The sequence below is a fragment of the Rhinopithecus bieti genome, unplaced genomic scaffold, assembly GCF_001698545.2.
Source record: "Rhinopithecus bieti isolate Rb0 unplaced genomic scaffold, ASM169854v2 scaffold_6776, whole genome shotgun sequence".
In the NCBI taxonomy this organism is placed as follows: Eukaryota; Metazoa; Chordata; class Mammalia; order Primates; family Cercopithecidae; genus Rhinopithecus; species Rhinopithecus bieti.
Window position 1 is genome coordinate 2,043,660 of NW_016805299.1, and position 27,147 is coordinate 2,070,806.

Here is a 27,147-nt window from a genome sequence, read left to right on the forward strand (position 1 = left end):
CAGTGGCCGGATCTCAGCTCACTGCAAGCTCCGCCTCCCAGGTTTATGCCATTCTCCTGCCTCAGCCTTCCGAGTAGCTGGGACTACAGGCTAGTTTTTTTTTGTATTTTTTAGTAGAGACGGGGTTTCACCGTGTTTGCCAGGATGGTCTCGATCTCCTGACCTCGTGATCCACCTGTCTCGGCCTCCCAAAGTGCTGGGATTACAGGCTTGAGCCACCGCGCCTGGCAGGAGAATCTCTTGAACCAGGGAGGCGGAGGTTGCAGTGAGCCAAGATCATGCCACTGTACTCCAGCCTGGATGACAGAGCGAGACTCCGTCTCATAAAAAAAAAAAAAAAAAAAAAAAAAAAAAAAAAAAGAAATTGATGACATAGTCAGGCACTGTGGCACACGTCTGTAGTCCCAGCTGCTTGGAAGGCTGAGGTGGGAGATCTCTTGACTCCAGGAATTCAAGGCTGCAGTGAGCTATGATCACACCACAGTGCTTCAGCCTGGGCAACAGAGTGAGGCCCCACCTCTTAAAAAAAAAATGATGACAATATTGCCTATCTCTTATGACTTATGAAAACTAACTCTTCCAACAAAAATCCAGTGATGCCTACCAGACGCTAGTACTATGCTAGTCCCAGGGAGTGTACCATAAAAAGAAGAGAAGATAAGAGCTCATCTGGCAATTAAGCCAGATAGCGTGTGAACATGCTAATAAACTCCAAAGCCCTGTCAGGGATTGTTCTAGAAACCTGGGCAAGGTTGGACCCATTTCTCATTAAGAACAGATGAGATCTAAAAATGGACTTGGCATCCCCATTGAAGCCTGCAGTTCTCCTGCAGGCTTCCCTTGTTGGAAGGTGGGCAGTTCGGCTGTGGGTTTGTCACAGCTGGCTCCTGAGGAAGTGGAACTAGCCTGTTACAGGTGTGGGGAATCACAGCCAGCAGGCTCTTCCCTCACATCTCCAGAGCAGTGGGCGTTTCCACTGATACATTAGAGAAGGGTCTGTGGTGCTCTTGGAGATTTCTACTCTTTGCTCCACTGCAAACAAAAAGAAACAGACAGAATTCGGGCCTATGCTGACATTTTGCTGGAATGTCCCATCTCGCCTAGGTTCTCAAACACATATAGAAGGTCGTTCACACAAATGCATCTAGTCAAAGCCCCTTACTCAGATATAAGAGTGCTGGCATGTGCCTGGCTCAAAGTCTAGCGTAGGATAAAAATAGCAAGCCAGCCCTTGGCCAGTTCTCCTTTTAGCAGATTTTGTGAGGAGAAACAAAACAAAATAAAATAAAACAAAACAAAACAAACAAATAAACAAAAACCCTTGAGTGCCAGGATGAAGGGACAGAGCCCTAGGATGTCTAAACTGGAAGGCCAGTGAGTTCAACAGACTGAGGCCCAGAGAGGTGAGACTCACTACCCAGGGCCACACAGCAAGGCCCTGAAAATCCCAGTGAATTCATGGAGCCAACACGTATTTTTCTGAGTGCCAGCTATGCGCCAGGCACTATTCTAGCCCCTACAGAGAGAGCAGAGTCAAAACAGACAAAAACTCCTATCCTCTTGGAGCTGGCGTTCTGGTAGAAGGAGCCAGACAATAAAAAGATGAATTAGTGAGATACGTAGTATGCTGGATGGTGATAAATGCGATGGAGAAAAATGAAGCTGGGAAAGGGAATAAATAAGGAGTGTATATTGCATGGGTGTAATTTTAAGTAGGATGGTCAGGGAAGGCCTCCCTGAGAAGTTGGCATTTGAGCAAAGACCTAAAGGAGGTGAGGGACAAAAACATGCCAGTATCTGGGGGAAGACTGTCCCAGGAGAAGAAAGCAGAGCAGAGCCACAAGGCAGGAATGGACCTAGTGCGTTCCCAGGGGCAGCAAGGAGGCCGCAGGAGTGAAGCGGGTGAGCAGGAAGATAGGACGAAGAAAGGGGCAGGGGCCAGACGCAGTGGCTCATGCCTTTTATCCCAGGCACTTTAGGAGGCTGAGGTGGGCGGATCACCTGGGTCAGGAGTTCAAGACCAGCCTAGCCAACATAGTGAAACTCTGTCTCTACTAAAAATACAAAAATTAGCCGGTGTGGTGATGTGCGCCTGTAAGGCCAACTTCTCAGGATGCCGAAGCAGGAGAATTGCTTGAACCTGGAAAGTGAGGATTACAGTGAGCCGAGATCATGCCACTGCACTCTAGCCTGGGTGATAGAGTGAGACTCTGTTTCACACACACAAAAAAGGAGCAACAGGAACCAGGTCACATAGCAGCCTCGTAGGTCACTGTAAGAGCTTTGACTTTTACTCCAAATGAGGTGGGGAGATGGGGAAGCATTGAAGAGCTTGGGGCAGAGACATGACATGATCTGACTAAATGAAAAAGACTGAAGCTACTTCTATGCATTCATTCATTCATTCATTCATTCATTTCTCTTAGGTGCCAGACACTCTGCTGATGACAAGCTAGACATCCCCAGAATGACCCACAGGGCCCTTGATTTGCATTTTGTGCTGACTGGAGAGTCCACAGCAGAGAAAGGAGGGTCAGCCACGGCCTTCTCCTTGGCCGCCAGACACCCTCCATCCCGACATCCTGCTCCTTACTCCCCTCGCCCTACAGTCCAGGAGGAAGGGCCCCAGGTAGCTGCAGGGCTCTGTGCTCAGGAGGATGCTAGAACCTACAGGTTATAAATAGCATCTCCTGCTGCAGGGAATCAAGCTGCTCTGTCCGAATGAGTCAGAGGCGCAGAGCCACAGCCCCCCGAACTGCAGCATCCCTCCCCCATCCCACCTTGGGCTCCCTCTTTGTCCTCTTCACTAAAGCCAGGCCTCCGCTTCTCTTCTCACCATGACCCTTTCTGACCTCTTTATTCCCCATTTATGCCAGGCTCTACCTCCTGTAGCACCAGACAGTCCCACTACTTCCTTCGTTCTGAGACACAGGATTGGATTTTATATATATATTTCGAGAGGGAGTCTCGCTCTGTCGCACCGGCTGGAGTGCAGTGGCGTGATCTCAGCTCACTGCATCCTCTATCTCCTGAGTTCAAGTGATTCTCCTGCCTCAGTCTCCCAAGTAGCTGGGACTACAGGTGCGTGCCACCACGCCTGGCTAACTTTTTTGTAGTTTTGGTAGAGACGGGGTTTCGCCGTGTTGGCCAGGCTGGTCTCAAACTCCTGACTCGAGTGATCCGTTCACCTCGGCCTCCCAAAGTGCTGGGATTACAGGCATGAGCCACTGCACCCAGCCAGGATTGGATAATATTTGAAAGCCCAGGATCTGCAGTTGGGCTTGCCTGGATTTCAGGCCCAGTTCTGTTGCTTCTTGGCTGTGTGACCTTGGGTCAGCCACTTCACCCCTGAGAGCTCAATATTCCCCATTCATAAAATGGGGATAACAATAATAATAATAGTACCTACTTCATGGAATTAGAATGAGGATTCAATGAGATAACTCACATAAAATGCATAACCTAGAGCTTGGCGTACAGTAGCTGCTCAATTAATGGAGTGATGGTCCCTGCGCTCAATTAGATTATAATCCAAAGAGAGGTGATAATAAGTAAGAGAAGAACAGTTTTCATCTGTTCTGTTGATCATCTACCATGTCATGTGCTTGGAAGTTCTTTTTTTTGTTGTTGTTGTTTTTTTGAGACTAAGTCTCACTCCATCACCCTGGCTGGAACGCAATGGTGCAATCATGATTCACGGCAGCCTCAAATCCCTGGGCTCAAGCAATCCTCCTGCCTCAGCCTCCCAAGTAGGTGGGACTACAGGCACGCACCACCATGCATGGCTAATTTTTAAAATTTTTTTGTAGAGACAGGGTCTCACTGTGATACCCAGACTGGGTCTCAAAACCCCTGGCCTTATGCAGTCCTCCCAAGGGATCACAGGTATAAGCCACCGTGCCTGGCCTAATACAGGATTTCTAATCTTCATAGCCAAGCAAGCTTCACCAGCCCCGTCTTACACAGGAAGACAATGAGACACCTAGGGAGCCTCATGACTTGTTCACGGTTATGCCTTGGACATCCCTGGTGAGGCAGGACCTGGTGTCAGCAGGAAGACATAATCACATCACTGGGTGCCCCGGAGACCCATGCAGCCACTTAGCCCAACCCACTCCTGACTCACCACTGTGTGTGGAGGTAAAAGAGTAAAGATTCAAGGAGTGGCAAGGCAGGGCAAGTAGAGTTGTACAATACGTGCTTCCTCCGGCCATCCCTTCCAGTTCCTAAGGTGAGAAACCCTCTGCCACCTCCCCAAAACCTAGACTAGCTCTCCCTTGGGCGGCACTGGGTAAAACTCTCACTATGGAATAGCCCCCACAAAGGAGATCTGTCTGTGGAACCACTTTTTTTTTTTTTTTTTTTTTTGATTGGAGTTTCACTCTTTCGCCCCGGGTGGGGAGCAGGGGACCATCTTGGCTCACTGCAAGCTCCGCCTCCCGGGTTCACGCCATTCTCCTGCCTCAGCCTCCCGAGTAGCTGGGACTACAGGCGCCCGCACCATGCCCAGGTAATTTTTTGTATTTTTAGTAGAGACAGGGTTTCACCATGTTAGCCAGGATGGTCTCGATCTGCTGACTTCGTGATCCACCCGCCTCGGCCTCCCAAAGTGCTGGGATTACAGGCGTGAGCCACCGCGCCCGGCCTGTGGAACCATTTTTATATGATACACACATTGCTTAAGGATGAGGGTGACGGTAACATTTGGCTTCACTGACCCACTACCAGGGTTGTGCCTGATCATCCCCCAAAATTCCAAGGTTCCACAGTGATCCCCTTTAATCCTCTCTTCCATCATGCTGGAAGCCTTACAAAATAGTAAAAAAAAAAAAAAAAAAAAAGTGGGGCATGCATTTGGAGATCAGACGAATTTGGGCTTCCTCCTGAATTCTGTCATTTCCTAGATGTGTGACCTCGGGTAAGTCCCTTCACCTCTCTGAGCTTCATTTACGTATCCATTCATCTAGCAAATACATACTAAGCAGTGTCTACCATGTGCCAGGCACTGGTCTAGATCCTGGCCTTACTGCAGTGAAGGAGAGAGATAAAAGTCTCTGGATTTGTTTGTTTTTTGAGACAGCGTCTTGCTCTGTCACCCAGGCTGGAGTACAGTGGTGTGATCACAGCTCACTTCAGCCTCAACCTCCTGCCTCACAGCTCACTGCAGCCTCAACCTCCTGGCTCAAGCGATCCTCCTGCCTCAGCCTCCTAAGGAGCTGGGACTACAGGCATCAGCCGCCACATCCAGCCAAAGTCTCTGCTTTTATAGGGCTTTCATTTTGCTGGGGGAAGCGGGGAGACATAATAAAGCAAGCGAATAGTTTTGGAAGTGGTATCTTAATGAAGAAAATGAAACAAGGGAATGTAATCCTGACTGGCGTGGGTGTGGGCTCTCTTTTCCATAAGGTGGTCAGGAAGGAAGTGACATTTATTCTGAGACCTGAATGATGACAAAGAGCTGGCTGTGAGACCTAGGGGGTACAAAGACCTTGAGGAAGGGATGAATTTGGTGTGTGGAGCATCAGTAGTGGGAGTAGAGTGAGCTAGGGAGAGAGAGGGAGGAGATGAGGTCAGAGAGGTAGGCAGGTGCTAGATCACAGAGCTCCAAGTGACGAGAATCCTGACCGCATTTGGTGAGATGATGCAGTAATCAGGCATAAAACTTGGCATACAGTAAGTGCTCAATATGCAGGAACTATTCTATAATGCGCAGTAACTATTATGATGACAAGCCTTCCCTGTCCTCCTCCTCTTCCTCCCAGGGACACTCATGCCCCTCCCCATTCTCCTCCACCCCTCTCTGCACCACCTTCTCTCCCTGGTCCAAGGAAAAGAATCCCTGCAGAAAGAAGGAAACATCCCCCACTCTCCCTCCTCTCCCTCCCCTTCCTCCTGCAAACCCTCCCACCGCAGCCCAGTGATTTTCCTGCCTCTCCCAAGGCGATTTTATTAAACATCTCGAAAAAATATTCTCTCACTCCCTCTCTCTTTATTTATAAAAATCAACTTAACACCCTGCTCCTTTGTTCTATTTGGAAACTGGAACAGCCTGGTTTATATTTAGCTGAAATCCTGCTCCTTTCCCCACAGATTCCGGCACAGCCCGATGAACTAGAGGGGCTAAGGAAGGAGGAGGGGGAGAGGGGGCTGAAGGAGGAAAGGAGAATCGAAGGACAGGGCAGAAGGCACTGTCCCCCAGAGTCTGAAGGACCTGGCAGGGGAGGCAGTGAAAAGTCTTTCCCAAGACATCAAAGTGTCCCAAGTCCGGGCTTTGCTACCTTGACCATCATTCTGTCACTCTCTAGTCCCATCCAAATGTCCCTAGCAAAAGAGAAACAGGGGATTGAGAATACAGAGTAGGAAGACCCAACCCCTAATTTGGAACCAGGCTTGGAAGGGCAGTATAAGGTAGTCATTACGGCTGTGGGTCTGGGTTCAAATCTAAGCTGTCCTCTGCCCCTCACTGGCTGGATGTCCCTGGGAGGTTAACATGCTCATTGTACTATGTGGCACAGGAAGGTGCTTGATAAACAGTGGCTGTTGCTAGTAATCATTGTGGGCTGAAGGAAACTGCTCAACTCCTCTAGCTCTGAGGTTCTACTCAAAGCTGCTTCCTCCATGAAGCCTTCTCAGATTAAACTCATCTATTCAGCTAACAGCACTGCGCTAGACACTGGAGCTATGGAGATGAATGAGCAGGACCTCACAGGACCCTGTGTGATCTGAGATGGACATACATAATCACCACAGAGAGTACTAAGTTCTAGAAGAGACTTAGGTTCAGTTTGAGCAAAACCAGTTCTCTGTTCTTCTACACTGTATGTGCAGAACTAAACACAGCACCTGGCACACAGGCAGACAGCACAGAATAGTGGTTAAGAATATGTCAAGGGCTGAGCAAGGGGGCTAACGCCTGTAATCCCAATACTTCGAGAGGCTGAGGCAAGAGGATCATTTGAGCCCAGGAGTTCGAGACCAACCTAGGCAACACAGTGACACACCATCTCTACAAAAAATTTAAAACAAATTAGCTGGGCATGGTGGCATTTGCTTGTAGTTCCAGCTACTCAGGAGGCTGAGGCAGGAGAATCGCTTGAGCCCAGGCATGGTGGCTCATGCCTGTAATCCCAGCACTTTGGGAGGCTGAGGGCAGGGTGGGAGGATTGCTTGAGCCCAGGAATTTGAGACCAGCCTGAGCAACATGGCAAGACCCTATCTCTTCAAAAAATACAAAAAGATTACGGAGCATGGTGGTGTGTTCCTGTAGTCCCAGGTACTTGTGAGGCTGACGCAGGAGGATTGCTTGAGCCTAGTAGGTTGAGGCTGCAGTGAGCTGAGATCACACTACTGCCCTCCAGCCTGGATGACAAAGTGAGACCCTGCCTCAAAAATTAAAAAAATAAAATAATAAAATAAAATAAAAGAGATCGTATGAGAATTCACCCACTATCATGAGAACAGCATGGGGGAAACCATCCCCATGAACCAATCACCTCCTGCCAGGACCCTCCCTCTACATGTGGGGATTACACTTCGAGATGAGATTTGGGTGGGGACACAGCCAAACCATATCACCTGTTATACCCCTACAGTGATGGAATAGTATTCAGCCATGAAAATAAACTAAGTAGTCCAGGCACAGTGGCTCACGCCTGTAATCCCAGCACTTTGGGAGGCCAAGGCAGCAGATCACCTGAGGTCAGGAGTTCGAGACCAGCCTGGCCAACATGGTAAAACCCTGTCTTTACTAAAAATACAAAAATTACCCAGGCATGGTGGTGCACACCTGTAATCCCAGTTACTCAGGAGGCTGAGGCTGGAGAATCTCTTGAACCCAGGAGGTGGAGGTTGCAGTGAGCCAAGATCACTTCACTCCAGCCTGGGTGACAGAGGAAGACTTCATCTCAAAAAAAAAAAAAAAGGAAAGAAAGAAAATGAACTAAGTGTTGACACATGCTACAACACAGATGAACCTCAAAAACATGATGCTAAGTGGAAGAAGCCAGAAACGAAAGGCCACATATTAAATTATTCCATTTATATGAAGAGTCCAGATAGGCAAATCCATAGAGATAGAATGCAGATTAGAGGCTGCCAGAGGCTGGGAGGAGAAGGAAATGGGGAGTGACTATTTAATGCGTGTGGGGTTTCCTTTGGGGTGATAAAGGTGTTTTCGAACTAGGTAGAGGTGGTGGTTGCTGAATCGTTCACTTTTATTTTATTTATATATTTATTTAGAGACAGAGTCTCACTCTGTTGCCTAGACTGGAGTGTAGTGGTGCAATCTCAGCTCACTGCAACCTCCACCTCCCAGGTTCAAGCGATCTTCCTGCCTCAGCCTCCCGAGTAGCTGGGACTACAGGTGTGCACCACCACTCTTGGCTAATTTTTGTATTTTTAGTGGAGACGGGGTTTCACCATGTTGGCCAGGCTGGTCTTGAACTCCTGACCTCAAGTGATCCGCCTGCCTCAGCCTCCCAAAGTGCTGGGATTAGATTACAGGCGTGAGCCACCACATCTGGCTGTTCCCTTTTAAATAATTGTATGTTATGTGAATCTTCTCTCAGGTTTCTTTTTTAAAAAAAAGAATACATCTGGGTTAACTGGGTAAACATAAGCACAGAAAAAGAAAAAAAGATTATATATCTGGGTTCACTTCATGGTCATGTCAATTAATGAGAAAAAAACTCTTGATAAAATTAACACCTACTCACCAGGCCCAGTGGCTCACACCGGTAAACCCAGCACTTTGGGAGGCCAAGGCAGGTGGATCACAAGGTCAGAAGTTTGAGACCAGCCTGGCCAATATGGTGAAATCTCGTCTCTACTGAAAATACAAAATTAGCTGGGCGTGGTGGCATGCGTCTGTAAATCTCAGCTACTCAGGAGGCTGAAGCAGGAGAATCGCTTGAACCTGAGAGGCAGAGGTTGCAGTGAGCTGAGATCACACCATTGCATCCCAGCCTGGGCGACAGAACAAGAGTCCGTCTCAAAAAAAATAATAATTAAAATTAACACCTATTCGTGGGTTGAAAACAAAAAAAAACCTCTGACAATGTAGAGTTTAGAATAGAAGGAGACTTCCTCAACTTGTTAAAGGCTGCTTCAAAATATTAATAGTTTGTTTGCATTTTCATATACAATTTAGAATCTATTTGATAATTTCTACAAAAAAAAAAAGCTTTTTTTTTTTTTTAAATTTTAGAGATGGGGGTCTCACTATGCTGCCCAGGCTGGTCTTGAACTCCTGGGCTCAAGAGATCCTCCCACCCCAGCCTCCCAAAGTGCTGGGATTACAGGCATGAGCCACTGCACCTGGTTGTATCCCTAAGTATTTTACATTTTTTGATGCTATCATAAATGTTTCTATACATTTAATTTCCCAATTGTTCATTGCTGGTATAGAGAAATACATTTTTATATACCGACCTTGTATCCTTTGACCTTGCTAAATAAAATTATTGGTTCTAATAGTTTTGCTGTATTGTAAATTCCTTAGGATTTTCTACATGCATAATCATGTCATTTGCAAATAAAGACAATTTCACTTTGCCTTTTCCCACTCTTTTTCTTGCCTTATTGTCCTGGCTAGGACCTCCAGTACAACGTTATTAATATATGGAAGTAGTGACAGCAGATATTCTTGCCTTGTTCCCAACCTTAGGGAGAAAAGTGTTTAAGTGTTTAGACTTTCAGCATTAAATATGTTAGCTATAGGTATTATAGAGTAGCCAAAACAATTTTGAAAAACAGAACAAAGTTGGAGCAACTTGATTTCAAGAAGAATTGTAAATCTGCATTAATCAAGACAGTGTGGGAAGTAGTATAATGATGATGTGTATCATGAAACAGAATAGAGAGCTCAAAAATAGATCCACATACATACAATCAATTAATTTTTGACAAAGGTGCCAGGGTGATTCAATGAGGAAAGGAAGCTGGGACTGAAACATATCTGTATGGAAGGAACAAATGAATCATGACCCCTACCTCACATCATAAACAAAATTTAACTTAAAATGAATCAGAGACCTAATGGAAAAAATGAAATCTACAAAACTTCTAGAAGGCCAGCCTCAGTGGCTCATGCCTGTAATTCCAATGCTTTGGAAGGCTGAGGCAGGAGGATCACTTGAGCCCAGGAGTTCAAGACCAGCCTGAGCAACATAGTGAAACCTTGTGTCTACCAAAAAAAAAAAAGAAAGAAAAAAATAAAAAAGAATTTAATTAGTCAGGTGTGGTGGTATGCATCTATAGTCCCAATTACCTAGGAGAGTAAAGTGGGAAGATTGCTTGAGCCCAGGAGTTCAAGATTGCACTGCAGCCTAGGTGACAAAGTGAGACTCTGTCTCTAAAACAAACAAACTTCTAGAAGAAAGCAAGAAAAAACCTTAGTGGCCTAGGGGTAAGCAGAGATTTCTTAGGACACAAAAAAAGCACAAATAATAAAAACAACTGCCAGACAGCACTTCATTAAAATCTTAATTTCTTCTTCCTAAGACATTGCTTTAAAAATGAAACTGCGGCCAGGCGCGGTGGCTCAAACCTGTAATCCCAGCACTTTGGGAGGCCGAGATGGGTGGATCACGAGGTCAGGAGATCAAGACCATCCTGGCTAACATGGTGAAACCCCGTCTCTACTAAAAAATACAAAAAACTAGCCGGGCGAGGTGGCTGGCACCTGTAGTCCCAGCTACTCGGGAGGCTGAGGCAGGAGAATGGCATAAACCCGGGAGGCGGAGCTTGCAGTGAGCTGAGATCTGGGCACTGCACTCCAGCCTGGGCAACAGAGCGAGACTCCGTCTCAAAAAAAAAAAAATTAAACTGCAAGCCACAGATTGAAAGAAAATATGCATTATATAAATATGACAAAAGACTGAATATATAAATATTTGGTATCCATAATATATAAATAAATCTTACAACTAAATAAGAAGACAAATAACCCAGTGTATTAGTCAGGGTTCTCTAGAGGGAGAGGACTAACAGGATAGATGTATATATGAAGGGGAGTTTATTAGGGAGTATTGACTCACACAGTCACAAAGTGAAGTCCTACAATAGGCCGTCTGTAAGCCGAGGAGCAAGGAAGCCAGTCCGAGTCCCAAATCTTCAAAAGTAGGGAAGCCCACAGTGCAGCCTTCAGTCTGCGGCCGAAGGTCTAAGAGCCCCTGGCAAATCACTGGTGTAAGTCCAAGAATCCAAAAGCTGAAGAACTTGGAGTCTGATGTTCGAGGGCAGGAAGCATCCAGCATGGGAGAAAGATGAAGGCTAAGACTTAGCAAGTGGGTTCCTTCCACCTTCTCCTGCCTGCTTTATTCTAGCCACACTGGCAGCTGATTAGATGGTGCCCACCTGGATTGAGGGTGGGTCTGCCTTTCCCAGTCCACTGACTCAAATGTTAAACTCCTTTGGCAACAAACTCTGACACACACAGAAACAAAACTTTGCATACTTCAATCCAATCAAGTTGACACTCAATATAAACCATCACAAGTCCACTCCTTGTCAACTTGAACCCATACACATCTCCTGAAATCATACATAATCTTCAAATAAAGACAATAATAAGGTCATAATTACACCCAACATAATATGGCTATCCTTTGTACAACTGGAAGCACGCTAATCCTTAACCTAAATGCTGTTACGTAAAATTAACAACACTTAAATGCTGATATGAAGTCAGTAAATCTTATGTCACATGATAAAGGAAAAAGAGAGGAAATAAATGAAGATATTTTCTTAGTACAAGTGTATACAGGCACAAACATATTCTTAACAAAATAAGGAGGAAATATTCAATGCAATTACAGTCCCTGTTTCTGCCACCAGTCACGTGGTCGTGGTTGTATTCTGACTACCTTCTTCTACTACCCAAACTGTACTCCCTTTGCCTTCAGCAAGCACCTCAGTGAGTTGTGGTTTTTTTACCTGGTGGAGTGCCCCAAACCTTCATTCCTGTAGGGTCTGTGCCATTTGCAGTCCTGCCTGGATTGGGTTGTTGTAGTTTCCCGTTGACCTTAATCACAGGGCACGGGAATACTAAGAGATGCCCTATGGAATCTCCTGTATTTCACGCATACGCTTCCTTACCCCCATTGTGGAGTAGTAGACTGATTTCATCTTGATAGTCTGGGTCAGTCGTCCCAGCCAATACTGTAACTTCTTCTTAGCCTGTTGACTTAGAGGCAGGAGGAGCCCAAAGTGCCCAGGTGACAATCTTAACTTCCACTTTAATGGAATCGTTGTGTCTCCTGGTGGCAGCGTTCCTCCCTCTGGAACTAAGACCTCTAGGCCAGCAGAACATAATGTTGTGGGAACAGGAACCAAAAATTTTCCTAGTGGGTCACTAGGGGTGTCGGTGAGTGGTGCCACTTCCACTTCCACCCCTGGAGCCATTAGTCCTGGCTATGGGGGAAACAGTACCATATATTAGATGCTGATTCAGAGCATACATGGTCTTCTGCAGAACTCTGCCCCAGCCCTGCAGAGTATTGTCACCTAGTTGGCACTGTAATTGTGACTTCAAAAGGCCGTTCCGCTGTTCCATCAATCCAGCTGCTTCGGGATAATGAGGAACATGGTAAGACCAGTGAATTCCATGAGCATGAGCCCACTACCACACTTCTTTAGCTGTAACGTGAGTGCCTTGGTCAGAGGCAATGCTGAGTGGAATACCATGACGGTGGATAAGGCACTCTGTGAGTCCATGGATGGCAGTCTTGGCAGAAGCATTGCATGCAGGATAGGCAAACCATATCCAGAGTGTCTCTTCCGGTGAGGACAAACCACTGCCCTTTCCATGATAGAAGAGGTTCAATATAGTCAACCTGCCACCAGGTAGCTGTCTGATCACCCCGAGGAATGGTGCCATATCGAAGGCTCAGTGTTGGTCTCTGCTGCTGGCACATTGGGCACTCAGCTGTAGCTGTAGCCATGTCAGCCTTGTTGAGTGGAAGTTCTTGTTGCTGAGCCCATGCATAACCTCTATTCCTGCCACCATGGCCACTTTGTTCATGGGCCCATTAGGTGATGACAGGGGTGGCTGGAGAAAGAGATTGAGTGGTGTCCACAAAATGAGTCATCCTATCTACTTGATTATTAAAGTCCTACTCTGCTAAGGTCACCCTTTGGTGAGCATTCACCTGGGATACAAATATCTTCACAGCTTTTGACCACTCAAGACAGGTACATCCACATATCTCTTTCNAGTCCATGGATGGCAGTCTTGGCAGAAGCATTGCATGCAGGATAGGCAAACCATATCCAGAGTGTCTCTTCCGGTGAGGACAAACCACTGCCCTTTCCATGATAGAAGAGGTTCAATATAGTCAACCTGCCACCAGGTAGCTGTCTGATCACCCCGAGGAATGGTGCCATATCGAAGGCTCAGTGTTGGTCTCTGCTGCTGGCACATTGGGCACTCAGCTGTAGCTGTAGCCATGTCAGCCTTGTTGAGTGGAAGTTCTTGTTGCTGAGCCCATGCATAACCTCTATTCCTGCCACCATGGCCACTTTGTTCATGGGCCCATTAGGTGATGACAGGGGTGGCTGGAGAAAGAGATTGAGTGGTGTCCACAAAATGAGTCATCCTATCTACTTGATTATTAAAGTCCTACTCTGCTAAGGTCACCCTTTGGTGAGCATTCACCTGGGATACAAATATCTTCACAGCTTTTGACCACTCAAGACAGGTACATCCACATATCTCTTTCCCAAATTTCTTTATCACCAATTTTTGAATCATGCTTCTTCCAAGTCCCTGACCATCCAGCCAAACCATTGGCTACAGCCCATGAATCAGTATATAATCACACATCTGGCTACTTCTCCATCCAGGCAAAGTGCACAACCAGGTACACCACTTGACATTCTGCCCACTAGGAAGATTTCTCTTCACTGCTGTCCTTCAGGGATGTCCTAGAAAGGGGCTGCAGTGCTGCAGCTGTCCACTTTCAGGTGGTGCCTGCATATCGTGCAGAACCACCTGTGAACCAGGCCCTAGTCTTCTCTTCCTCTGTCAACAGATCATAGGGAACGCCCCATGAGGCCATCGATGCAGGCTGGGGGAGAGAAGGCAGGGTGGCAGGAGTGAAGACCATGAGCATTTGAGCCACTTCCTCATATAAGTTACTTGTACCTTCAGGACCTGCTCAAGCCCCATCATGTACACACCACTTCCCTTTGATAATGGAATGCTGCTGTGCATGCCCAACTTCATGGCTAGATGGGTCAGAGAGAACCCAGTTCTTGACAGGCAGTTCAGGTCACATGGTGACTTGATGACTCATCGTCAAACGTTCAGTTTCTACCAAAGCCCAGTAACAGGTCAAGAGTTGTCTCTCAAAAGGAGAGTAGTTATCTGCAGAATACATCAGGACCTTGCTCCAAAATCCTAGAGGCCTCCACTGTGATTCCCCTATGGGAGCCTGCCAAAGGCTCCAAACAGCATCCCTGTCTGCCACTGACACCTTAAGTGCCACGGGACCTGCTGGGTCATATGGCCCAAGTGGCAGAGCAGCTTGCACTGAAGCCTGGACCTGTTGCAGAGCCTTCTCCTGTTCTGAACCCCACTCAAAACTGGCAGCCTTTCGGGTCACTCAATAAATGCGCCAGAGTAACACACCCAAATGAGGAATGTGTTGCCTCCAAAATCCAAATAGCCACTAGGTGTTGTGCCTGTTTCTTAGTTGTACGAGGGGCCAAATGCAGCAACTTATCCTTCACCTTAGAGGGGATATCTCAACAGGCCCCACACCACTGGACCCCTAGAAATTTTACTGAGGTAGAAGATCCCTGAATTTTAGTCGGATTTATTCCCCATCCCTTGGCATGCAAACGTCTCATCAATAAGTTGAGTGTGTTTGTTATTTCTCGCTCACTGGATCCAATCAGCATGATGTCATCAATGTAATGGACCAGTATGATATCTTGTGGAAGAGAAAAACGATCAAGATCTCTGCGAACAAGATAATGACACAAAGCCGGAGAGTTGATATACCCCTGAGGTAGGAGAGTGAAGGTATATTGCTGGCCTTGCCAGCTGAAGGCAAATTGCTTCTCATGGGCCTTATGGACAAGAATGGAGACAAATGCACTTGCCAAATCAATGGCTGCATACCAGGTACCAGGAGATGTGTTAATGTGTTATTTGCAATGGAACCACATCTAGTACAGGTACAGCAGCTGCAAATGGAGTCACCACTTAGTTAAACTTACAGTAATCCACTGTCATTCTCCAAGATCCATCTGTCTTCTGCACAGGCCAAATAGGAGAGCTGAATGGGGACGTAGTGGGAATCACCGCCCCTGCATCTTTCAAGTCCTTGGTGGTGGCACTAATCTCCACAATCCCTCCAGGGATGCAATGTTGTATTTGATTTACCATTTTTCTAGGTAGAGGCAGCTCTAATGGCTTCCATTTGGCCTTTCCCACTGTAATAGTCCTCATCCTACCAGTCAGGGAGCCAATGTGGGGGTTCTGCCAGCCGCTAAGTATATCTATGCCAATCATGCATTCTGGCTTTGGGGAAATGACCATGGGATGACTCCAGGGACCCACTGGACCCACTGTAAGTTGGACCTGAGCTAAAACTCCATGAATTACCTGACCTCCATCAGCTCCTACTTTAACTGGAAGACCACAATGTTTCGAGTCCCCTGGAATCAATGTCAGCTCAGAGCCAGTGTCCTGTAGTCCCCAAAAAGTCTGATCATTCCCCTTTCCCCAGTGCACAGTTACCCTGGGGAGGTCTGCCTGGGGAAGGATGGAAGAAAGATTAACAGTATAAATTGTCGGTAAGGTAGTGGGGTTCCTCCTCAAAGGGACTTGGCCTCCCCTTTATTCAAGGGGTTCTGGGTCTGTAAACTTGTTCAAGTCTGGAAATTGATTGACGGGGGCTGTGATTCTCTGTTTTTATAATTCAAATTAGTTTTGTCCACTTGACCTGGAAGTTTTCTGCTTACACAAATTAAGTAAGAATACAGTAGGTTTCCTATCAATTTCACTTCTAGGAATACTGTGATTAATTAGCCAATGCCAGAGCTCTACATAAGTTAGACTATTCTGATTGCTGCTTTGCCTCTGCTGTACATTATGGTAACTATGCCTACCTTGCCTCTGACAGTTGAGTGCTGCCACTTGGCCCCTGACACCTTGGGATCCAATTATTCCTATTGCATTTAAATTTTCTAATTGAGTGACTGCAGTTCCCACTGTAAGACCTGGCATACATACAGAAAACAGCAATCACAGAGCTCCTCAAGTAGGCAGGTGCTCCCCTCTCAAATCTATTTCACAAAGTATTGGTGGAGGGCATGTCTTCTGGACCCTCCCAGCTGGCATGAGTAGGTCTAAAGTGACTAATCCACTCTAGCATCCCAATCTCCCTAAGCCTTTGGATCCCTTCCTCTGTATTAAACCAAGGGAGATCAGGCATTTCCAGCTCTCTCACAGTGGACCATCTTTTGATCCATATTTCACCTAACCAAGCAAATAAACAGAACATTTTTTTAACTCCCCAAACTGCAACATTAAATGCAAGATCCCTACTTAGTGGGCCCATATCAATAAATTCAGCCTGATCCAACTTTATGTTCCTTCCACCATTATCCCACTCCCTTAGTATCCATTCCCATGCCTGTTATCCAGATTTTTGCTTACATAATAAGTTAGAAAACTCAAGCAGTTCTTTTGGAGTGTAGCACAACTCCTTGAGGGTCACACTCTGAACCTCACCTCTAGGAGCCTGCCAGGACTTGAGTCTAGTTACAGGTCTAGAAGTAAACAGGGTTGTTGGGGGTGGGTCCTGAGGAGAATCAGCATTGTCCTGCCTGGCAACTGCCTCAGGGGAGGCCATCACTGTTGCCTCAGGCAGTGCATGGTTAATCTCCTCAGACAAAGGTGGAAAGGCTGATGGCAGTATGGGTGGGGAGGGGATGTTGTCACCACTAAGGGTGGGGAGGCTGTTTCCTCTGGCAAAATAGGCTCATCAGAGTTTACATGCTCAGTGTCCCTGTCTTCATCAGGTTCCTCCCAAACGTCCCCATTCCAAGTTGCAGAGTCCCATTCCTTTCCAATCAATGCCCTAACTTTAACAGTAGACACCTGGTGAAACTGAACGTGTGCCTTTCCTTGCAGGTCAGCCACTCTCATGATAAAAGCGTGTGTCTGATTTTCCACAATTTCAGCCCTTTGTCTACAGGACATAGGACTTTCACTCAGGGCAATCTTAAAAGACTTGAGGCTCAGTATGTGCTTCTGGAGCCAGGAGTTAGAATCCCTGAGCTTATCCTTTCCTTTCGTCACTTTGTCCAGCAAACTTAGGAGCAATCAACCAACTTCATTATATTCCTTGGTTCTCCACATATGGCCAAAGGTATTATGTATAGCGTCACTAAACTCCTTGCCTCTCATGAGTGGTGGATCAGGAGTATCAAAAGCATTTATTTTGTATAACTTTTTTTTTTAATTTTTTTTGAAATGGAGTTTTGCTCTGTCACCAGGCTGGAGTGCAATGGTGTGATCTATGCTCACTGCAACCTGCCTCCTGGGTTCAAGCGATTCTCCTGCGAGTAACTGGGACTACAGGCGAGTGCCACCACGCCCAGCTAGTTTCTGTATGTTTAGTAGAGACGGGATTTCACCATGTTAGCCAGGATGGTCTCAATCTCTCGACCTTGTGATCCACCTGCCTCGGCCTCCTGAAGTACTGGGATTACAGGCGTGAGCCGCCACACCTGGCCCTATTTTGCATAACTTTCTGAACAGTTCACATCAAGGACTATCAGTCTTCTCCATCCTAATAGAAGTAGAGTCCTCAGCATTTTGGGGTCTAATCAGATTAAGCAGCCAACTCCAGAAACCCCAAAACCAACTAAAAAAAATCCATCCTCAAAATTCTGTTCCTCAGCTGGGCGTAGTGGCTCACGCGTGTAATCCCAGCACTTTAGGAGGCTGAGGCACGTGGATAACCTGGGGTCAGGAGTTCGAGATCAGCCTGACCAACACGGTGAAACTCCCATCTCTACTAAAAATACCAAAAAAAACAAAACAAAAAAAAAAATAGCTGGGCAGGAGCCTGTAATTCCAGCTACTTGGGAGGCTGAGGCAGGAGAATCACTTGAACCCTGGAGGCGGAGGTTGCAGTGAGCCAGGATTGTGCCACTGCACTCCAGCCTGGGCGACAAGGGCAGAACTCTGTCTCAAAAAAAAAAAAAAATTCTGTTTCTCTAGAACCACCCCATTCTCGGTACCAAAATCTGTGTTAGTCAGAGTTCTCTAGAGGGACAGAACTAATAGGACAGATGTATATATGAAGTGGAGTTTATTAAGGAGTTTTGACTCACACGATCACAAAGTGAAGTCCTACAATAGGCCGTCTGCAAGCTGAGGAGCAAGGAAGCCAGTCCGAGTCCCAAAACCTCAAAAGTAGGGAAGCTCCCAGAGGCAGCCTTCGGTCTGTGGCCAAAGGCCCAAGAGCTCCTGGCAGATCACTGGTGTAAGTCCAAGAGTCCAAAAGCTGAAGAACTCGGAGTCTGATGTTCGAGGGCAGGAAGCCTCCAGCATGGGAGAAAGATGAAAGCCGGAAGACTCAGGGAATCTGCTCATTCCACTTTCTTCTGCCTGCTTTATCCTAGCTGCACTGGCATCTGATTAGATGGTGCCCACCCAGACTGAGGGTGGGTCTGCCTCTCCCAATCCACTGACTCAAATGTTAATCTCCTTCAGCAACACCCTCACAGACACACCCAGGAACAATAATTTGCATCCTTCAATCCAATGAAGTCGACACTCAATATTAACCATCACGCCCAGTAAAAAAAAAAAAAGGCTAAATAATTGAACAAATACTTTACAGAAGAAGACATACAAATGGCAAATAAGCATGATGAAAAGATGCTCAATATCTTCAGCTGGCAGGGGAGTACAAATTAAAACCATAATAAGTCACCACTACACACAGATCAGAATGGCTAAAATTAACAAGACTGATGATACAAAGTGTTGGTGAGGACATGGAGCAACTGGAGCTCTCATAAGCTGCTGGTGGGAGTGTAAAATGGCACAATTACATTGGAAAAGTTTGGCAGTTTCTTATAAAGTTAAATATACACTCCCCATATGATCTAGTAATTCTCCTAGCTGTTTGCCTGAGCAAATGAAAATATCTGTCCACACAAAAGGCATACATGAACTTCATAGCAGCTTTATTCAGAAGCGCCCCAAACTGGAGACAATCCAAATGTCGCTCAACAAGAGACCTGAATAAATGCCTTGTGTTATATTTATATGGTGGAATAGTACTGAGCAATAAAAAATAAGTATTTATCAGGCCAGGTGCAGTGGCTCACACCTGTAATCCCAGCACTTTGGGAGGCCAAGGCAGGAGAATTGCTTGAGGCCAGGAGTTTGAGGCCAGCCTGGGCAACATAGTGAGACCCCCATCTCTACAAAAAAAAACAAAAAAACAAAAAAAAAAAGAAAAAGAAAAAGGAAATTAGCTGGGCATGGTGGTACGCACATGTAGTCCCAGTTACTCAGGAGTCCCAGTTACTCAGGAGGCTAAGGCAAGAGGATCGTTTAAACTAGGCTGGTCTCAAACTCGTGACCTCAGGTTATCTGCATGCATCAGCCTCACAAAGTGCTGAGATTACAGGTGTGAGCCACTGTGCTAGCAGTATCTGTTCTTATCAGTTGAATGTAGTGACAGATAGCAGATGGGTGATTATCTAGAACAGGGCCAGGAGGATGGACTGCAAAGATGCCTGTAATCCCAGCACTTCGGGATGCCAAGGTGGGTGGATCACCTGAGGTCAGGAGTTCGAAACCAGCCTGGCCAACATGGTGAAAACCCTGTCTCTACTAAAAATACAAAAATTAGCTGGAGGTGGTGGCGCGTGCTTTATCCTAGCTGCACTGGCATCTGATTAGATGGTGCCCACCCAGATTGAGGGTGGGTCTGCCTCTCGCAGTCCACTGACTCAAAGTCAGCTGCTTGGGAGGATGAGGCTGGAGAATCGCTGGAACCTGGGAGGTGGAGGTTGCAGAGAGCTGAGATCACACCACTGCATTCCAGCCTGGGCAACAGAATGAGACCCCATCTCAAAAAAAAAAAACTTTACCACCAGGTACCGTGGCTCACGCCTGTAATCCCAGCAGTTTGGGAAGCTGAGGCGGGCGGATCACAAGATGGAGATCAAGACCATCCTGACCAACATGGTGAAAGCCTGTCTGTACTAAAAATACAAGAATTAGCTGGGCGTGGTGGCTACTGGGGAGGTTGAGGTAGGAGAATCGCTTGAACCAGGAAAGTGGAGGTCACAGTGAGCCAAGATCACGCCACTGCACTCCAGCCTGGTGACAGAGCAAGACTCATTCAGGGAAGGGAAGGGGAGGGGAGGAGAGGGGAGGGAAGGGAAGGTGAGGGAAGGGAAGGGAAGGGACTTTACCTGGGTTCAATTCTTGGCTCTGCCACTTCCTAGTTTACAATCTTGGGCAACCTATTTCACTTTTCTGTGACTCTATTTTATCATCTGAAAAGTGAGAATAATACTTCCTTTCATGGTAAAGTAATAATAATCATCATTCTTTTATAGGATCTTTGTTTTTGTTTTTTTTTTAGATAGCCCCATAGGGTTCTTGAGACTTAAATGGAATTTTTATTTTTTTTAAGATGGAGTCTCACTCTGTCACCCAGGCTGGAGTGCAGTTGTGCGATCTCGGTTCACTGCAACCTCCACCTCCCGGGTTCAAGTGATTCTCCTGCCTCAGTCTCCCAAGTAGCTGGGATTACAGGCGTCTGCCACCATGCCCAGCCAATTTTTGTATTTTTAGTAGAGATCGAGTCTCATCATGTTAGCCAGACTGGTCTCGAACTCCTGACCTCAAGTGATTCACCCATCTCAGCCTCCCAAAGTGTTGGGATGACAGGCGTGAGCCACTGCGCCTGGCCTGATCACTCTTTCATGGGGAAACCAACCACCATGTCATGAGGACACTCAAGCAGCCCTAATGGAAAGGTCTGAATGGCAAGGAACTAAATCCTCCTGCCAGAAGCCAGCACCAGCCTGCCAGCCATGTGGGTGAGCCGAGTACATCCTTCAATCCCAGGCAAGCCTTTGGGTGACTGGCTGACATTTTTTTTAACCTAAGTATTTTATTTAATTTTTTTTATTTCTGTGGGTACATAGTAGGTATATATATTTATGGGGTACCGTGAGATGTCTGGCTGCAGGCATGTAATGTGAAATAATCACATCATGGAAAATGGGGTACCTATCCCTTCAAACATTTATCCTTTGTGTTGCAACAATCCAGTTACACTCTCTGAGTTATTTTAAAATGTACAATTAAATTATTAGGCCGGGTGTGGTGGCTCACGCCTGTAATCCCAGCACTTTGGGAGGCCGAGGCGGGTCGATCATCTGAGGTCAGGAGTTTGAGACCAGCCTAGCCAACATGGTGAAATCCCGTCTCTACTGCAAATACAAAAAAATTAGTTGGGCATGGTGGCGCATGCCTGTAGTCCCAGCTATTCAGAAGGCTGAGGCAGGAGAATCGCTTGAACCCGGGAGATGGAGGTTGCAGGTGAGATCGCACCACTGCACTCCAGCCTGGGTGACAGCAAGACTCCAGCTCAAAAAAAAGTTAAATTAAATTAAAAATAAATAAAAAAGCTAAAATGCAACAACAATTTAAATATATACATTATTCAGATAGATAGATAGATAGATAGATAGATAGATAGATAGATAGATAGACAGACATAATTGACCATAGTCACACCTTGTTGTGCCATCAAATACTAGGTCTTATTCATTCATTTATTCACTTTTTTTTTTTTTTGAGACAGGGTCTCACTTCGTCACCCAGGCTGGAGTGCAGTGGCACGATCTCAGCTCACTGTAACCTCGATCTCCAGGCTCAAGCCATCCTCCCACCTCAACCTCCCAAGTAGCTGGGACTACAGACATGTGCCACCATACCTGGCTAATTTTTGTGTGTGGCTGAGGGGTAGAGACGGGATTTTGCCATGTTGCGCAGGCTGTCAGTCTTTCTTTCTAGCTTTTTTTTTTTTTTGTACCCATGACTACAACTTCATGAGCCAGAACCACTCAGTTAAGCTGCTCCCAATTCCTGGCCCACAGAAACCAAGTAGGGTAATAAATATTATTGTTTAAAGCCATTAAGTTTTGGGGTAATTTGTTACATAGGAGTCAATAAACTAATATGAACACTACCAGTATAATAGCTAATATTTATTAAGCATGTATTCTATCACTTACTATTCCTACCACCATAACTACTAGCAGGGAAGTGGTCCGCTATCTTCCATTTGCCCATCTGGAGCACTTCCCCAGCCTGCTCTGTGCCCAAGGAGACTCAGCTGTTCAGACTCAACAGCCTTCCATATCCTCTGGCTTCAAATCTGGTTTGGCCAAGGAGGAGCCCACGGGAGGAGACTAAAGGGAGAAGGTGCAGTGACTCAGGATATTTATGCATCTGCTTCCTCCTGAAGGGCACCTCAGGCTGGCTGTGTCCCTTAACAGAAGGTCACAGCTTCTTTTTTTTTTTTTTTTTTTTTTTCTCTCTTTTTTTTTTTTTTTTTTTTGAGACGGAGTCTTGCTCTGTCACCCAGGCTGGAGTGCAGTGGCCGGATCTCAGCTCACTGCAAGCTCCGCCTCCCGGGTTTACGCCATTCTCCTGCCTCAGCCTCCCGAGTAGCTGGGACTACAGGCGCCCGCCACCTCGCCCGGCTAGTTTTTTGTATTTTTTAGTAGAGCAAGGGTTTCACGGTGTTAGCCAGGATGGTCTCGATCTCCTGACCTCGTGATCCGCCCGTCTTGGCCTCCCAAAGTGCTGGGATTACAGGCCCCCCCTAGAGACGGGGTTTCACCATGTTAGCCAGGATGGTCTTGATCTCCTGACCTCGTGATCCACCCGCCTCGGCCTCCCAAAGTGCTGGGATTACAGGCTTGAGCCCCCGCGCCCAGCCTTTTTTTTTTTTTTAGACAGAGTCTTGCTCTGTCACTCAGGCTGGAGTGCAGTGGTGCAACCTTGGCTCATTGCAACCTCCTAGGTTCAAGCGATTCTCCTGTCTCAGCCTTCTGAATAGCTGGGACTACAGGCGCGTGCCACCACGCCCGGCTAATTTTGTATTTTCAGTAGAGACAGGGTTTCACCATGTTGGTCAGGCTGGTCTCAAACTCCTGATGTCGAGTGATCCGCCTACCTTGGCCTCCCAGAGTGCTGAGATTACAGGCATGAGCCACCTCGTCAGGCCAACAGTTTCTCTTAAAGTGACCCTCTCCACATAACTTTCTGGCTAGTGGGAACTGCTCCCGCCGTGCCTAAGGAGGTAACAGCCCTCCCATTATAATCAATATCTATTGGTTATAACGGGAGGGCTATCCCCTGTGATTTCTGTACACCCTGTCCACATCTAAATGATCCCTTTAGTCAGCCTTCCTTAAGTCACCCAATTTGAGCATGCCATCTATTTCCCTCCGGGACTGATGGCCACCCCAATTTAGGAACCCCTATCTGGCCAGGCGCAGTGGCCCATGCCTGTAACCGCAGCACTTTGGGAGGCTGAAGCAGGAGGATCCCTTGAGCCCAGGGGTTTGAGGCCAGCCTGGGCAATATAGAGAGACCCCATCTCTACAAAACATAAACAAAATTAGTTGGGCGTGGTGGCAACTGCTTGTAGTCCCATCTACTCTGGAGGCTGAAGTAAGAGGATCGATGGAGCCCAGGAGGTAGAGGCTGCAGTGAGCTAACAGGAAAAAAAAAAAAAAAAAAAAAAAAAAGGAGAACCCCTACTTTAGAGAAGAAAATGGAAATTCAAAGAGGAGCAAATGGGAAACTAACAGGGGCCACCTGGGGGTGTGCTCAGCAGCCAATAGGCACTAGTGGATGCTTGATAAATATCTGAATTAATGAGTGAACGAATGACTTGGTGGCACTGGGAAGGACCCACCTGCTGTTACCATAGGTGCTGGAACAGCAGGTAAGTATCTGAACTACTTCAGCCAGACAATGGTGACCAGTTCCCTCGCCCAGTCCAGAGTCTAAGCTTCAGGAAGTTTTGCATTGGAAGGATTAACACACAGCCCGGGACACCCAGGAAGCAGCCCCCAAGCTCAGTGAGAGACTCAAGAGTTATTTTTGAAAAGCAAGCAAGGCCTGCAGGCGGCCCTGGCAGAGGCAGAGCGCAGAGCTGGAAAGAAGAGCCAGGAGCAGAGAGAGAACAGACAGCTACCACAGAACCCACGCCCCATGCCTGTGACGTGGGCCCCACGCACGGTGACATAACATGGTGGCAGAGGCGGGGAGGCGTCCTGTGACCCCTTGGGAATTTTAATTGTGGTAAAATATACATCACATAAAATGCATCCTTAGGAGTTTTTACCGCTCCTGCCCCAGGCCAAATGACATTGAGGACTGCGTTCCCACAGGAACAGGGAGTGGGAACACCAGCCAAACACATTTGCATCCAAATGGTGTGTGAGCTTTTGCTCAAGTCTGGGAAAATCCTGGAATTGGAGGGAGGGTCATTGCTCTGAGGCAAAATTGGGGGTTGAGGATTAGGACACAGATAACAAAATTAAAATTAGCGGTGCTTGGTGGCGCATGCCTATAGTTCCAGCTACTTGGGAGGCTGAGGCAGGAGAATCGCTTGAACCTGGGGGGTGGCAGTTGCAGTGAGCGGAGATCGCGCCACTGCACTCCAGCCTGAGCAACAGAGTGAGACTCCATCTCAAAAAATAAAAAATTAAAATGGTCATAAAAAAAGAAACAGGTAACAGCCTCTATCCCTGCAAAATAGTGGGGTGGCAGGAGTGGCTGTGGGGTCCGGGAGGAGGGGAGCAGATGCTGGCCCTCGAGGCAGGACTGGGAACTGCAGGGCACGGAAAGCAGCAGCCGAGCAGCAGAATGCAGCAAATGAGCCGTGCAGGTGAAGGGAGAGGTGTCTGCAATGGGCCGGAGGTCACATGCAGCCAGAGGGAGCCATCAAGGCCCCAAAATAGCTCCTGCTTCTGCAGGAGAAACTGGAACTAATCGAGGTGGGAATAATCCGAAAATCTCTCAGACAGGGGCTGCTAAGAGGCCTTGTGTCTCCAAGCAGGGATTAGAAGGGAAGAAAATAAACAAAAGATGTGGTTTGTCCTGGAAAACGGTGCCAACATGAAAGCAAGGTCTTCCTAGGGCCTTGGTCAGAGGGTCACCAGTAGCTAATATCTATTGAGCACCTACTATTATATACCTGATGCTGTCGCATATGGCTAAGCATGTGAGCTCTGAAGTCAGCCTGCCTGGACTGGAATTCCTGCTCTACCTCCTGCTAGCTGTGTGACCTCGGAAGAGTTATTTCCCCATTCTGAGCCTCAGTTTCCTTATCTAGAAAATGGGGATAAAATTCATACCTGCCCCACAGGGGAGTTGAGAATAAGTGCTTGATGCATGTGAACTTTCATTATAATAGAAATCTTTCCAGGGGCTGGGTGCGGTGGCTTACACCTGTAATCCCAGCACTTTGGGAGGCCAAGGTGAGTGGATCACCTGAGGTCAGGAGTTGGAGACCAGCCTGGCCAACATGGCAAAACCCCATCTCTACTAAAAATACAAAAATTAGGCCAGGCGCGGTGGCTCATGCCTGTAATCCCAGCATTTTGCGAGGCTGAGGCGGTCAGATCACCTGAGATCAGGAGTTCAAGACCAGCCTGACCAACATGGAGAAACCCCATCTCTACTAAAAATACAAAATTAGCCGGACGTGGTGGCACGGGCCTGTAAATCCCAGCTACTAGGGAGGCTGAGGCAGGAGAATCACTTGAACCCAGAAGGCAGAGGTTGCGGTGAGCTGAGATGGCGCCATTGCACTCTGACCTGGGCAATAAGAGCGAAACTCCGTCTCAAAAAAACATAAATAAAAATACAAAAATTAGCCGGGCGTGGTGGCAGGTGCCGGTAGTCCCAGCTACTTGGGAGGCTGAGACAGGAGAACTGCTTGAACCCGGGAGACGGAGGTTGCAGCGAGCTGAGATTCACTGTGATTCCAGCCTGGGTGACAGAGAGAGACTCTGTCTCAAGAAACAAAACAAAACAAAACAAATATTTCCAGCAATGCTTGGGGCAGAGGGTTAGGTTTTGTCTCCTCATTCTACAGGGTAGGGAACCAAGGCTCAGAGAGCCCAAGGTCACATGGCTAATAAGTGAAAGTGTAAGAATGGTGAACCATGTGAGTCTAGTCAGAAGTTTGCGTATTCACCAGCCTGGGCCACCCTGGTCACTCCTCAGTGGGCAGGGAAGAGGGCAGTGGCCCACAGGCAGGGCCCAGCCCTTTACCTGCTGCCTTTCTCTGGATCCCATGCAGGGAGGCAGATACAGCATGCACGTGGGAAACAGCCTCTGGGTGAGACACGTGCAGTGGAGAGGGAAGAGCACTGCCCTTGAGCGTGGAAACTTGGCTGAGTTCTTTCCTCTCTCTGGGTCTCAGTTTCCCCAGTTGCAGAACAAGTGGTGGTAACAGGCGACTCAAGTCCTGGAGAGTCTAGATTCTTGCTCCCTGGTTCTCTGGTGAGTGTCTGGTGTGGGCGGCAGTGAAAAGAGGACAAGAGAGGGACCTGGGCTGCTGCCAGGCCGTCTCCCCTTTGTGGCTTCCCTCCCTTCCCCTGGTGAATAGTTCCACGCAGAGGGAACAGCAAAAGCAAAGGTCGGGAAATGAGAGCGAGCATGGCACGTTCAGGGAGCTGCAGGTAGAATAATCCAGTCACCCGGTTTATCATTTATTCAATTATTTAATCAATGTTTAGTAACCTCATTTACTCATTTGATTATTCAACCAGCATTTGTCACTGTGAGCCAGGCAGTGTTGGAGTACCGGGGATACAGTGGTAAACAAAACAGACAAAACCACCATCTTCACGGGGCTCATTCTTTTTTTTTTTTTGAGATGGGATCTCGCTCTGTCACCCAGGCTGGAGTTCTATGGTGCGATCTCGGCTCACTGCAGCCTCCACCTCCTGGGTTCAAGTGATTCTCCTGCCTCAGCCTCCTGAATAGCTGTGATTCAGGCGCCTGTCACCACCCCTGGATAATTTTCTATTTTAGTAGAGACAGGGTTTCGCCATGTTGACCAG

General features: G+C 47.2%; 1 pseudogene; it reads left to right on the forward strand.

Annotated features, from left to right (window-relative positions):
• Positions 1–2,467: 2,467 nt before the first annotated feature.
• Positions 2,468–27,147, forward strand: part of LOC108529619 (60S ribosomal protein L11 pseudogene) — a 28,980-nt pseudogene continuing 4,300 nt past the window's right edge.